Source organism: Lissotriton helveticus, chromosome 11, assembly GCF_964261635.1.
Source record: "Lissotriton helveticus chromosome 11, aLisHel1.1, whole genome shotgun sequence".
Lineage (NCBI taxonomy): Eukaryota > Metazoa > Chordata > Amphibia > Caudata > Salamandridae > Lissotriton > Lissotriton helveticus.
Window position 1 is genome coordinate 65,918,930 of NC_136072.1, and position 14,858 is coordinate 65,933,787.

General features: G+C 49.9%; 1 protein-coding gene across 6 annotated transcripts in view; it reads right to left on the reverse strand.

Annotated features, from left to right (window-relative positions):
- Positions 1–1,773: 1,773 nt before the first annotated feature.
- Positions 1,774–14,858, reverse strand: part of LOC144790811 (uncharacterized) — a 69,252-nt gene continuing 56,167 nt past the window's right edge. For 2 of the 6 annotated variants that reach the window (XR_013602252.1, XR_013602253.1), the window contains exons 4-6: positions 7,972–8,161; positions 6,597–6,770; positions 1,782–2,256 (exon numbers count right to left, since the gene is read on the reverse strand). The gene's annotated coding sequence lies outside the window, so the exon portion shown is untranslated. Of the gene's footprint in view, positions 2,257–3,693; positions 3,856–6,596; positions 6,771–7,971; positions 8,162–12,694; positions 12,854–14,858 lie in introns of those variants that run through there. The other 4 variants (XR_013602255.1, XR_013602257.1, XR_013602254.1 and 1 more) reach the window with 4 other exon arrangements.

A 14,858-nucleotide genomic window follows, 5' to 3' on the forward strand; every position in this document is an offset into this window, starting at 1 on the left:
TCCAGAGCTCGGTCGTTAAACTTTCCCTTGGGTCCCCTCCTAATTGTGTTTGTGTAGTTGTTCCGAAAAGTCTCCCCAAACTGCGGATTCAATTCAGTTCATGTGAGCCAGGCGCGTGCACATCACCAGCCACATCCCACACCATGCCTCGGCATCAGACTTGAAAGGAAGCCGCTCCCCCGCCCCACTCCGCGCAATGCCAGAGCTAGTTTTTCTCGCTTCTTATTTGGTGTTCTTTGCGGCCCATGCTTCATTCCACCTACCACTTTACACTGACTTGTTCACTTTCCTCCCATTTCTATCACCTTCCCTCAGTCTCCTCCTTCATGTATTCCTCTTTGTCAATCTCCGTCTCCCATTCTTCATCTTCGATGCATCTTTTATTTTCTTACATGCTTTGGTGTACTTTCTCCTTTCTTCCCCTTCCTCCATATTTTCTACAACTTCATCACCTGTATTCTCATATCTTCTTTATTACTGCCTTCCTTATTTGATTTCCTCTTCTTCATTCCACCTTCCTTGTTCTCGCTCCGGTTTTCTCTTTCTTACCTCATTCCTCGTTCTTTCCAACATTGCCCCATCCTCTTCAGTCTCTTTCTCTGTGCTTCTGCTTTTCTCCGTCTCTACTTCTGCTCATTATTTCTTGTGTCCCCAATGTGCAGCTTCCCAGCTTTATTCCTTCCATTCTCTTCTTTCTATCCTGTTGATCTTTCCCCTCTACTCCTTCCACCCTGCATGCCTGCCTCAACTGCTTCCTTCGTTTTCGCGCTTTATTTCCGTAGTCTGTATTCTGTCAATCCACTTCTGTTCTCCTCCCTCATAACCCCCTCCTCCGTTTATCCCTCTCTTCGCCCCTCCTCCTTCTTCCTTATCATAATTTTCTTCCTCCTCTCCTTTCCTTCCTCGTCTTTCCCGCTCTTTCTTGCTTCCTTTGTTCCTCCATCCCTGTCTGTGTCCAGCCCCCTCTCCCTGGTACCTCAGACCTTTCCAGCTGCCTCCCGACCACCCTGACAGTCGGGAGCTGGTGCCTGTGGGTACAGAGTCTGGCGTGGCGTGATTTATGCCATTGGTATAACAGCAGACACACTGCAGTCCATCACTGCAGTCCCCCCCCGATTAAAATTCAGCTCCGGCCCCGACTGCAGCACTCCACAAAAGGAATATTCTACATAATTTCCGAAAATGCTTGTTTATCTGGTTTAAAAAGTGACCTTGTGTGATGTAACTAGTGTTCATTTAAAGCGCTGCAATACCTTCCGATAGGGTTCGCGCTAAATAAAAGTGCAGAAAAAACACAAGACAAATCGAACACTTTAAAGCAAGAAAGGAACACCTCGGTGGGTGAATCACCCAGCTGGTGTCACAAGGCCCCCATAGGCAGAGCGGATATTTCTTGCCATCCCCACCTCTGCTCATTATCCAGAGGCTACCAGGCCTTACAGTAACACCTCGTCACCCAGAATACCCTCGGCCCCCTCTCCAATCTCACACCTCAGCAAAGAGCCTTTGATCAGCATTAAACAGGCGAGTGCTCCCCCCTGGGGCGCTACCTCCGGGCATAAAACACATTATACACCACCTTGAGTGTACCCGTTCTTTGAGGTAGACAGTACCATATAGGAGAGGTGCAAAATAAGTGTATAATCTTGTTGTAAGCCTTTATTACTGCAGGACATAATCAGGGTTTCTTTGCTACAACAGCTTGAATTATATACAACACTACATTGGGCGCTAAAAACTTGAAAAAAAAAATCACATTGGAATGTTTAGAACCCAAACTGCTCAAAATTACTCAAAACGTAACCATGAACAAATCAATTTACACTGGAAGAATACTGACGCATTTGCTGTGCTTAATACAAGCTTTAGTTTAATAAAAAAACAAAATTTAAAACCGGTTTGCCCATAGGCAATTAAAACAGAAGTGGAATGCATGCAGGGTGAACGAACTGCTCAACTTTGCGGAAAATTGTTCTTAAAGTCCACCAATGCAGTGTGCTAAAGTGTTTGGTCTTTCAGGGCAGTTTCTCAACTACTTTTCATCAGTGGTTGTTAAGTCCCCAGAGTAATCATTTGGGTCAGCAGCATCATCCGCATCTGCACTTTCTGCCTCCACATTATCTGCTCCTCATTTTCATCGTTTTCACCATCAATGTCCTCCTTTTCGTTTTGGTCATTGTCTTCATCATTCGCATCAGTTGTTTCCTCAACTACCGATTCTCCCGTTTGTTCAACGATTTCAAAGGGATTCTCACCCTAAAAGTAAACACAAGTTTTAAACCATCTTTAGCAAAATTCTCAAGAACAAATGCACACTAACTATTACAAAAGTAACAGCAAAAGTCTTGTGTACAGTGCAAGTAAAGAACTCAGATTTCAGATCACAAAAAAGCAGAAAGAATATATTATTAGAAAAGGCATCTTACAACGGGGAGAACATATGCAGGACTTCTAAATTTTAGAGTATGTCCAGACAGACCATAGGATGGAAAAATCCATGCCAGGTCTATGAACGCCCATGAGCTCCGAGGAGTCCTTGTACAGAGGGGGCGATGACTGGAATATTGAGGGTGGGCATCACATTTCCAAGAAATTCATTTCCTGCGAAACTACAATTTTTTGGGTGAAACTCAGGACGGAAGAAGTGTTATTTGCAAAGCTGAGGAAGGAGTACACAGATCTGAACATTCAATATGCAGTGTGAGCCCTGGTGGCAGGAAGGGTGCAAGTGCATCCACAGCATTACAGGCTGCAAGCTAATTGTTGATGGTAACTAACTTATCCGTTTGCAGCATGTGTACCTGTTTGATTTAATTAATGATTTTATTTAATGTGTATAGCGCTTGAATCACCCCCAGGGGGGTATCTCAGCGCTTGGAAGCACAGCATAGGTCATGGGTACTCACAAACGTTCTCTCAGGGGCCAAATTTACACTGTGGTTTGTGTCTGAGGGCCGCACCAGTGGGGTCAGTGGGGTGTAGTGTAGTTCCTATATTCCCAATAGGCTCTGCGCATTGGAATAATATCTTCAATAGTATAGACGTAGGACAGAGGGTAACTAGGTCTTCTACTGACTATATTAGACTTAAGTTTTGTGTGCCAGCTAGCTCAGAGTTCACTAGAAACTTTCTCGAATAGGCGAGGAGGATTTTAACCTCCCTGGATAGACAAGAAGGGATTTAGTTTCTGACAACCATAGAACATGACAACTTTGCTCTCCCTGATCAAGAGTACATCTCTAGAGTCGTGTGAAAACAAAAGACAGCTATTTTACTCAGTCAATACGTGCATTCTTAGTTTCACCAGATTGTAGAGAAAAGAAGAGACGGGCGTTTTCAATAAAAGGTGTTATTTATTGATCAGTCTCTTTTCTCATACAAGAGAAATGAATCGCTACAATTGCAATACTTAGGGTTAAGTAGAATGCATATAGTAAAAGCAGGATTATAAAATAATACTGTAAAAGCATTGATATGGTTTCTTAGCCATATGATACTTTAAAATGGATAAAAGATATACATACATATATACATTGACTAATCGTCAATGGTGCTTCTAACTACGCCTACCCCGGTGTACCTGACCTAAGCCTAATACGTGGGAGGGAGTAAGTAAGTAGCAGTTTAAGTTAAGTTTGTTTTGCCAAGAATCTGACTCAAGAATTCTCTGTAAGGTTTTAGTCAGTTCAGTACCTGGGATTTAGAATGCTGGAGGGCTGGTATCTCTCTCTCAGGACTCGGTATCCCAGTCACCCGCGAGGGCAAGCTGGAAACGCACCAGGACTTGACTGTTGGGTTGTTTAGGATACTTGTAGCAATGAGTACGCTCTCCCTTTTTATTTGTTCCTTGTAAGCCTGGAAATTTTTTTAGATAAATAAACGTTAATTTATACACATACTGCTAGTTCAACTACAATAACTTGGTTGGAACCTAGAAGAGAAGGCCTTCAATGTGGACAGAAACCCTTTAGAAACTACTCTGCCACCAGGGTGTGCCAGATAAGCGTTTAAAAAACACCAGGGACTCTTATTAGGGAATGACCCGCAATCTCGTTCCCTCCACAAGCAAGCAATCAAACCCCACCAAGCAGGCCGTGACCTGAAACCCTCAAGGGAAAAGAGCACAGCCAAGAGACAAGGCGAGCAGGACTCCAAGGCAGACTGCAAGGCAACGTGTTACACCGAGTCTCATTGAATGGTTTGAAAAACCTCTGGTAGATTTTCTGAAGACAAATAAAAAAACATTGTCATTTACAATGCAAATAGATCAAAGTCTCTCAAATGCGAGACCTTTGACGCACTCGTGCTTTAGCTGTAAACGTCGTAAGATAAAGACAAGGAGGTGCAATTGCTTCAAAAGCAAAGCTATAGAAAATAAGCATTTGCAATGCAATAGGTCTCGCAGCATTTAAGTTTGAGTTACTGGCATTGTAAATGACAATGCTTTGCATAAATTCTTTTTTGGTGTCCGTGTGTGCATGGCAGTGGTGGTGTGTGTGTGCATGGCAGTGGTGGTGCAGAGATGCAAATCAAAGTATCATGAAACAGCAGCCTCTGAATTTAATGGAATGTCGGCAGATAACAGAACCTAGCCAGAGATGAACTGCCAGCAGTGTTTGGTCCACCAGCCATGTTTAGAGGCAATGTATTCAGGTTTACTCAAGAGAAGTGCCTTGTAGCTCACACAACACACTTCGAGGTGGATTATGAAATGGAGAGGGAACTCATGTAATTATTTCAAAGAAGGGCAAACAAGCTCACATTGTCTGTTGTTGGCGATTAGAAAAGCGACCGCGTAAGAGAAACTTTGACAGGTGTTAATGAGAACTGTGGGAGAGTAGTGTGGGGCCTCATTGGGCAAATGATAAGACAAGTACCTGGAACGTGAACCACAAATGTTTAAGATGAAGGGCAAGCTTTATAATGTGCTTTAATGTAAGCTGGGACTCAGAAGTCTGTGCTCTTTTCTGGACATGCCCTTTGAAGGACACAGATTGGTCAATGAGAGAGCCGAAGGATTTGGAAAAAAATGAAATAGGGAGAAGAGGCCATCCAATTTCAAAGACATGCCCTTCACATTGACAAAGCCTTTATTTTGAGATACCCATAATTAATATTATAACCACCACACTGCCCAATTATTTCAACTATCAAACCAATGCCAAGGTGTTGGCGATGTGAAGGTCTGTAATTGTTAATGACGTGATGGATTGCACTGACATTCATATAGAGCCACTCTCACACAGACAGAGCGCCCCACACACACACACAGACACAGACAGAGCGCCCCACACACACACACACAGACAGAGCGCCCCACACAGACAGAGCGCCCCACACAGACAGAGCGCCCCACACAGACAGAGCCGCACACACACAGACAGAGCCGCACACACACAGACAGAGCCGCACACACACAGACAGAGCCGCACACACACAGACAGAGCCGCACACACACAGACAGAGCCGCACACACACACAGACACAGCCACACAGACACAGCCACACACACACAGCCACACACACACAGACACAGCCACACACACACAGACACAGCCACACACACACAGACACAGCCACACACACACAGACACAGCCACACACACACACACACACAGACACAGCCACACACACACACACAGCCACAGCCACACACACAGACACACACACAGACACAGCCACACACACAGACACAGCCACACACACAGACACAGCCACACACACAGCCACACACACACACACACAGACACAGCCACACACACAGCCACAGACACAGCCACACACACAGACACAGCCACACACACACAGACACAGCCACACACACACACACAGCCACAGCCACAGACACAGCCACAGCCACAGGCACAGCCACACACACAGACACAGCCACACACACAGACACAGCCACACACACAGACACAGCCACACACACAGACACAGCCACACACACAGACACAGCCACACACAGACACAGCCACACACACAGACACAGCCACACACACAGACACACACACACAGACACAGCCACACATACAGACACATCTTCTCACCTGCACAATGGAAAGGACAAAAATGCACACAGGCTTCGATCAAACACCTTCCAGATTAACTGCCCAGAATGCAGCAGCACGCACAGCTTCAGACCCAGCACTTACCCACCAAATACACTTCCGCCACAGAAGCAGCACTGGCTGCTGAGACTAGCCAGCCACCAGGGTAAAACCAGACAGAGCAGATGTTCTGAAGTGGCCGCTACCCACAAGACAAGGAGGCCACCAATTTCCAGGACATGGCTCACCAAGACTAACTATTAGTCAGTCAAAGCTCTAGCCTGTAGAAGGGGCAATCCAAAAACCACTTGTAACCCAACCGTGTCCCCGTCCTCCCTCGCCCCAAAAGAATGTACAGTTAAATGAGATTGATAGGACACTTTGTTAGGCTGAAACAGGGCACATTAACTGTAATATCCAGACGCGGGTAGAAATCTAAGCTCGGAATCAGAAAGGGGGGCCCTGAACACTGCAGGGGGGCTGGGGAGTTCAGCAGTCAATTATACTCTGCCTTGAAAATAGTACTGTGCCAAAATGGCCTCTTACCCAGAGTGACTAGTACATGTCGCAACTCAGCGCCCATCACAGAGCCATTGGCTTCTTTGTCGAAGACCTTCAGCCCCTCCACAAAGTCATCGTAGGTACCCTAGTCCTTGTTCTTCGCAATTGTCTGCAGCATGGGCAAGAACTCGTCTAAGCCAATCATCTTGGTGTTAAGCTCTGGGAAGGAGAGAAGAGTTCAGAGGAGCAGTCACCGGCTGCAGCAGCGTGCCAGGCTGGCGAGTACACATTAACAGTGACAAACTTTAAACAATGTGATCGTCCAAGTTCCCCAAAACCCCCCTACCACCTCCAGTCAGGTTTTTGTCCCATCCCAGACTGCCAATGAATATTATTGATATGGTCCATCTATCAACTGTGAACGAGGCAGAGATCTCCAATTCAATGTGTGGCACAGGGTAAGAGCTGAGGGCAGAGGGGTAAGAGCTGAGGGCACAGGGGTAAGAGCTGAGGGCACAGGGATAAGAGCTGAGGGCACAGGGGTAAGAGCTGAGGGCACAGGGGTAAGAGCTGAGGGCACAGGTGTAAGAGCTGAGGGCACAGGTAAGAGCTGAGGGCACAGGTAAGAGCTGAGGGCACAGGTAAGAGCTGATCTGCCACGATTGTCACATTTTATGTAATATCCTAAATCAGATACAAGCAACACGTTGCGTCCAAGTGAAAGGGGCCCATTAGACTCTAATGGAAGCCTAAGGTTTAGTAATAATAGCCAACTAGGATATAGTGAGCACTTCTGACTTGCCCCCTAGGTTCAATGCACCACAGACATAATAAGCCCCTGGGTCTCATCGTAACAGACTTTGCACTCTGAAATACACCTTAAAATGTAGCTCCTTCAGATTCACCCAAGTTAATTTTCAACTGGGGGGTGCTCTGGTCCACGGATGAGTGGCGTGTGCTCAGATCCAGGGGTGAGTGGCGGGTGCTCTGGCCAGGGGTGCGTGGCGGGTGCTCTGGCCAGGGGTGCGTGGCGGGTGCTCTGGTTCAGGGGTGCGTGGCGGGTGCTCAGATCTAGGGGTGAGTGGGGGTACTCTGGTCCAGGGGTGAGAGGCGGGTGCTCAAGTCCAGGGCTGAGTGGCGGGTGCTCAGGTCCAGGGCTGAGTGGCGGGTGCTCAGGTCCAGGGCTGAGTGGCGGGTGCTCAGGTCCAGGGCTGAGTGGCGGGTGCTCAGGTCCAGGGCTGAGTGGCGGGTGCTCAGGTCCAGGGCTGAGTGGCGGGTGCTAAGGTCCAGGGGTGAGTAGCGGGTGCTCAGGTCCAGGGGTGAGTAGCGGGTGCTCAGATCTAGGGGTGAGTAGGGGTACTCTGGTCCAGGGGTGAGAGGCGAAACCTAAAACACAGAAGCTGTCTATCTAGAAACATACCTTTTTTGACCGCATTGCCATTTGATCCAGGTTTTCTCAATTTAGGTTTTTTGTCGACAAACGCCCCTCCAATGGGTTTATCAAGCGATTGCATCATCTTTCTTTTCATCCACCTTCCAGCAGGCCGACCAAATACCAGATTTGTCTGGTAGTCGACAACAATTCCAGGTCTCTGCATACCGCCATAATCCTGCAAATTGATAACATAAAATTAGCAGAGAGTATGCAGATAAGGCAAGTTACATGGTGTGCAAAAATGTGTTAACAGTTTTATAATAATGGCAGGCATAATCCAAGAACCAATGTTGGGTGGTCAAGGAATTCGTCGGCTAAGCAGCAATTGTTGCCATTCTGGTAGGTGTAGATACTTCTTGGCTACAATTCTGAAAACTGCAGTAAGGACACTGCTGTACAGGTTTCCATTTGCATTAGTGAGCTTGAGAAATAAAGAAGATAAAATGCTTATAAACATGTGTGTGGTTGTGTCTGGTTGCGCGTGTGGTTTGGTTGTGTGTGGTGTGGTTGTGTCTGAGAGAACCGGGAGTTAGAGAAGGAGGCGGGGTGAAAGAGAAAAGCAGATAAGCACAGTAAAAGAGAACAGGGAGTTAAAGAAGGAGGTGTGGTGGAAGAGAGCAGCAGATCAGCACGTGAGAAGAGAAGAGAACAGGGAGTTAGAGAAGGAGGCGGGGTGGAAGAGAGCAGCAGTTCAGCATGTGAGATGACAAGAGAACAGGGAGTTAGAGAAGGAGGCAGGGTGGAAGAGAGCAGCAGTTCAGCACGTGAGATGACAAGAGAACAGGGAGTTAGAGAAGGAGGCAGGGTGGAAGAGGGCAGCAGATCAGCACGTGAGAAGAGAAGAGAACAGGGCGATAGAGAGAGGGAGGGCGAGAGAGAGAGGGAGGGCGAGAGAGAGAGAGGGAGGGCGAGAGAGAGAGAGGGAGGGCGAGAGAGAGAGAGGGAGGGCGATAGAGAGAGAGAGGGAGGGCGAAAGAGAGAGAGGGAGGGCGAGAGAGAGAGAGAGGGAGGGCGAGAGAGAGAGAGGGAGGGCGATAGAGAGAGAGAGAGGGAGGGCGAAAGAGAGAGAGGGAGGGCGAGAGAGAGGGAGGGCGAGAGAGAGAAGGGAGGGCGAGAGAGAGATGGGAGGGCGAGAGAGAGATGGGAGGGCGAGAGAGAGATGGGAGGGCGAGAGAGAGAGGGCGATAGAGAGAGAGGGCGATAGAGAGAGGGCGATAGAGAGAGAGAGGGCGATAGAGAGAGAGCGATAGAGAGAGAGCGATAGAGAGAGAGAGGGCGATAGAGAGAGAGAGAGGGCGATAGAGAGAGAGAGGGCGATAGAGAGAGAGAGGGCGATAGAGAGAGAGAGGGCGATAGAGAGGGCGATAGAGAGAGAGAGGGCGATAGAGAGACAGGGCGATAGAGAGAGAGAGAGAGAGAGGGCGAGAGAGGGCGTTAGAGAGAGAGAGAGAGAGAGGGCGATAGAGAGAGAGAGGGCGATAGAGAGAGAGAGAGGGCGATAGAGAGAGAGAGAGGGCGATAGAGAGAGAGGGCGATGGAGAGAGAGGGCGATGGAGAGAGAGAGAGAGAGAGGGCGATAGAGAGAGAGGGCGATAGAGAGAGAGAGAGAGAGGGCGATAGAGAGAGAGAGAGAGAGAGGGCGATAGAGAGAGAGGGAGGGCGATAGAGAGAGAGGGAGGGCGATAGAGAGAGAGGGAGGGCGATAGAGAGGGAGAGGGAGGGCGATAGAGTGGGCGGGCGATAGAGAGAGAGAGGGAGGGCGATAGAGAGAGAGGGAGGGCGATAGAGAGAGAGAGGGAGGGCGATAGAGAGAGAGAGGGAGGGCGATAGAGAGAGAGAGGGAGGGCGATAGAGAGAGAGAGGGAGGGCGATAGAGAGAGAGAGGGAGGGCGATAGAGAGAGAGAGGGAGGGCGATAGAGAGAGGGAGGGCGATAGAGAGAGAGAGGGAGGGCGATAGAGAGAGAGAGGGAGGGCGATAGAGAGAGAGAGAGGGAGGGCGATAGAGAGAGAGAGAGGGAGGGCGATAGAGAGAGAGAGGGAGGGCGATAGAGAGAGAGGGAGGGCGATAGAGAGAGGGAGGGAGGGCGATAGAGAGAGAGAGGGAGGGCGATAGAGAGAGAGAGAGGGAGGGCGATAGAGAGAGAGGGAGGGCGATAGAGAGGGAGAGGGAGGGCGATAGAGAGGGAGAGGGAGGGCGATAGAAAGGGAGAGGGAGGGCGATAGAGAGGGAGGGCGGGCGATAGAGAGAGAGAGAGAGATAGAGAGAGGGAGGGCGATTGAGAGAGGGAGGGCGAGAGAGAGAGGGAGGGAGGGCGAGAGAGGGAGGGCGATAGAGAGAGAGGGAGGGCGATAGAGGGAGGGCGATAGAGAGAGAGAGGGCGATAGAGAGAGGGAGGGCGATAGAGAGAGGGAGGGCGATAGAGAGAGGGAGGGCGATAGAGAGAGGGAGGGCGATAGAGAGAGAGGGAGGGCGATAGAGAGAGAGGGAGGGCGATAGAGAGAGAGAGGGAGGGCGATAGAGAGAGAGAGAGGGAGGGCGATAGAGAGAGAGAGAGGGAGGGCGATAGAGAGAGAGAGGGAGGGCGATAGAGAGAGAGAGAGGGAGGGCGATAGAGAGAGAGAGGGAGGGCGATAGAGAGAGAGAGGGAGGGCGATAGAGAGAGAGAGGGAGGGCGATAGAGAGAGGGAGGGAGGGCGATAGAGAGAGGGAGGACGATAGAGAGAGAGAGGGAGGGCGATAGAGAGAGAGAGGGCGATAGAGAGAGAGAGGGCGATAGAGAGAGAGAGGGAGGGCGATAGAGAGAGAGAGCGAGGGCGATAGAGAGAGAGAGGGAGGGCGATAGAGAGAGAGAGGGAGGGCGATAGAGAGAGAGAGGGCGATAGAGAGAGGGAGGGCGATAGAGAGAGGGAGGGCGATAGAGAGAGAGAGGGAGGGCGATAGAGAGAGAGAGAGAGAGGGAGGGCGATAGAGAGAGAGAGAGAGGGAGGGCGATAGAGAGAGAGAGGGAGGGCGATAGAGAGAGAGAGGGAGGGCGATAGAGAGAGGGAGGGCGATAGAGAGAGAGAGGGAGGGCGATAGAGAGAGAGAGGGAGGGCGATAGAGAGAGAGAGGGAGGGCGATAGAGAGAGAGAGGGAGGGCGATAGAGAGAGAGAGGGAGGGCGATAGAGAGAGAGGGTTGGCGATAGAGAGAGAGAGGGAGGGCGATAGAGAGAGAGGGAGGGCGATAGAGAGAGAGAGGGAGGGCGATAGAGAGAGAGGGCGATAGAGAGAGAGGGAGGGCGATAGAGAGAGAGGGCGATAGAGAGAGAGGGAGGGCGAGAGAGAGAGGGAGGGAGAAAGAGAGAGGGAGGGCGATAGAGAGAGAGGGAGGGCGATAGAGAGAGGGAGGGCGATAGAGAGAGAGAGGGAGGGCGATAGAGAGAGAGAGGGAGGGCGATAGAGAGAGGGAGGGCGATAGAGAGAGAGGGCGATAGAGAGAGAGAGGGAGGGCGATAGAGAGAGAGAGGGAGGGCGATAGAGAGAGAGAGGGAGGGCAATAGAGAGAGGGAGGGAGGGCGATAGAGAGAGGGAGGGAGGGCGATAGAGAGAGAGGGAGGGCGATAGAGAGAGAGGGAGGGCGATAGAGAGAGGGAGGGCGATAGAGAGAGAGAGAGGGAGGGCGATAGAGAGAGAGGGAGGGCGATAGAGAGAGAGAGAGGGAGGGCGATAGAGAGAGAGAGGGAGGGCGATAGAGAGAGAGAGGGAGGGCGATAGAGAGAGGGAGGGCGATAGAGAGAGAGGGCGATAGAGAGAGAGGGAGGGCGAGAGAGAGAGGGAGGGCGATAGAGAGAGAGAGAGGGAGGGCGATAGAGAGAGAGGGAGGGCGATAGAGAGAGAGGGAGGGCGATAGAGAGAGAGGGAGGGCGATAGAGAGAGAGGGAGGGCGATAGAGAGAGAGGGAGGGCGATAGAGAGAGAGAGGGAGGGCGATAGAGAGAGGGAGGGCGATAGAGAGAGGGAGGGCGATAGAGAGAGAGAGAGGGAGGGCGATAGAGAGAGGGAGGGCGATAGAGAGAAAGAGGGAGGGCGATAGAGAGAGGGAGGGCGATAGAGAGAGAGAGGGAGGGCGATAGAGAGAGAGAGGGAGGGCGATAGAGAGAGAGAGGGAGGGCGATAGAGAGAGGGAGGGCGATAGAGAGAGAGAGGGAGGGCGATAGAGAGGGAGGGCGATAGATGGAGGGAGGGCGATAGAGAGGGAGGGTGATAGATAGAGAGGGAGGGCGATGGAGGGAGGGCGATAGATAGATGGAGGGAGGGCGATAGAGAGGAAGGGAGGGCGATAGAGAGGAAGGGAGGGCGATAGAGAGGAAGGGAGGGCCCTGGAGTATTCTATTTAATCACGAAAACACAGTAGTTTATTAATTTGAATGCGGATGTGCTCCAATTTGTAAGCCCGAGACGTGATTCTGTATGTTTTCTGTATTAATGCCTTTGTGTAATTGACATACAAAATAGACAAACAAAGCGGTATAACACATGAATATTCAAGAACCCCAATTCTACTCCTCTCTTTTAGCCCAACAAACAAATCATCAGAAAATGAAGCAGAGTTGAGGGGCATGCCAGGTAGAGATCCATGCCACACAAGCGTCCGGTGGGGATGTATGGCATAATTACAGCACCAGGACTCCTCAGCGACCCATCATATTCAGAACACTGGTACTCACAACAGCAAGGAGGTAGGGAGAACGGTGGGACGGTAACTACTGCACACCAGTCTGTCTTCGTTTTGAACAAGAGATCGGCTTCTTTTTAGACAAGCAACCATCCTCAACTTGTCCCAAGTACAATATCACTCCTAATTGGAGTCCAAGGAGAAATAAAGTTGGTCGTGTCTCGGTGGCAAATTCGCAACCTTGACCGCCCCCAAACTTGGGGGCTTATTTACAAGTCCCTTGCGCCACTTTTGCGTCATTTATAACATAGGAAAAGTGACGCAAAAGTGGCGCAAGGGGCTTTTAAATCTGCCCCTTGGTATTTAAGTCACCTGCACTTCTGTTGAACGTTGTAATACCTAAGAAAGGATTCTACTATTTTTGTTGTTTTTTTTTTTTTTTTAACTGTGATTAAGGCTTTAATGAAAACATGACCAACTGAAGTCTGTCATTCATTCAAAATATCATAGTTATGCAGCTGGGCACAAGAGATAGCTTCTCTTCACAGAGCCAATGCCCTAGACTTAATAAATAAGTACTTTGCAAAAGTTTATGCCTGTTGTATCACAGAGGTAAAGTCTTTTTTATGAAGAAAGGGAGGTAAATGATTCACATATGATCAGTAAGAATAACTGAAAATAGTTATCTTTGGTCTGAACAATGGTGGATGTAATTCAGCCATGTCTTGTCAGGTGAAGGAGTGGGGGGCTGGAAGGATGCTTGTTCCTCGTCACACACAAGCTCTTCTAGATTGGGTACACTTACGAGTCTAAAATTGATTCAGGGATCGAAGTCTGGTTTAGGAGGATTCTACTATGTGAATTAAAATCTCCCGAGCTGATGCCGCAGCCATTCCTTTGAAGGGGAGGCTGAGGTCAGTCAGGAGAGCTGCTGTCTGCGCCCGGTGCCGCCTGCACAGCCAGTGACCGTAGCCGGTGCGTCGGACCATGGCTCCCCGCTCCCCACAGGCCCCTCCCGGCGCGGCGCCGCTGCACTCATCGGTGTCCAGACGCACCACCTGGGGCAGCCGGTAGGAGCTGATTGTTGGTGGGCTGGTGAGCTGGTCCAGGGGCAGCGAGGCCGAATCCCAGCGCACCTCCTTGAGCGGGGGCACGGCGGCGGCGGGCTCCATGCTCCCGGGTGGGGGAGAGGTGGAGGCAGCCCCGGGCTCCCCCGTCAGCCGCAGCGGGACATGCTGCTGCTGCTGCCACCGGTCAAAGCAGGGTCGCCTTAGCCGCGTCCGCCCGCAGCGCTGCCCCTCTGCCGCCGAGGCTGCCTCTGGTAGGAAGCGCCATCGCAGCGCCTGCCAGAGCTGACTAATCACAGCGGCGTAGGAGATCGCGCGCGCGACATGGCAACGTACAACTGGCCCCACCCACACTTGCGTAAATGTGTGCACAAACAGGGGGTACAGTCCCTGATGGGCGGGGTAGTGAGACGTCATGAAAATTAAAATGCGCATGCGCACCATTAGTGCGCATGCGCACAACGATGAGGGGACATTGCCACATGGGGGACAGTGGATTATAGAACACCTGGTTAATACAGATGTCAGGGCGCATTTAGCGCCCGCTCGCAAACGTGAATACGGTTTGTTTGTCAAATGATTTTATTTTTTAAGGGCATGGGGAAGTTTAGTTTGTACCAGCGACTTAGGAATGCGATCCAATTGGATTTTAAGTTAAACTTTTTGTTTCGTTGTATTTTGTTTTATTTGAATAATGAGACGTGTTATTTGTGGCTAATGAAACCCTAACAATACAATTTGAAGAGAATGTTTTTGATCAAATTGGTAGCGAAGTGGGTAATTAATTTGAGCGTATATATAACATTGTATGAGGCGTTAGATGTAATACGAATTTGCTTTTTACTTTGGAAATGTTGAGGGAGGAGTGGCACAAGACAGTAAACAATTTTAAACATAAGATTAGGGTGATGGGGGTGGGTTTCAGATTTTCAAAGCAGAGGGAGAGTGTGCTTTTGTGTTTTTGTAACAATTCCTTGTAAAAGCCGACATTCACCTAAGCATACCAGACTGAAAACCTCTGTTCCCAACCATTTTCCAGAAAATTTATTTATTAGGGGTGTAACTCTCCCAACTCCCCGAAGCTACGCCCCTGCTAACTGGCGACGTTAACATAAGAGATAAAGTTTTGAAGAAGAATATGTTAATACA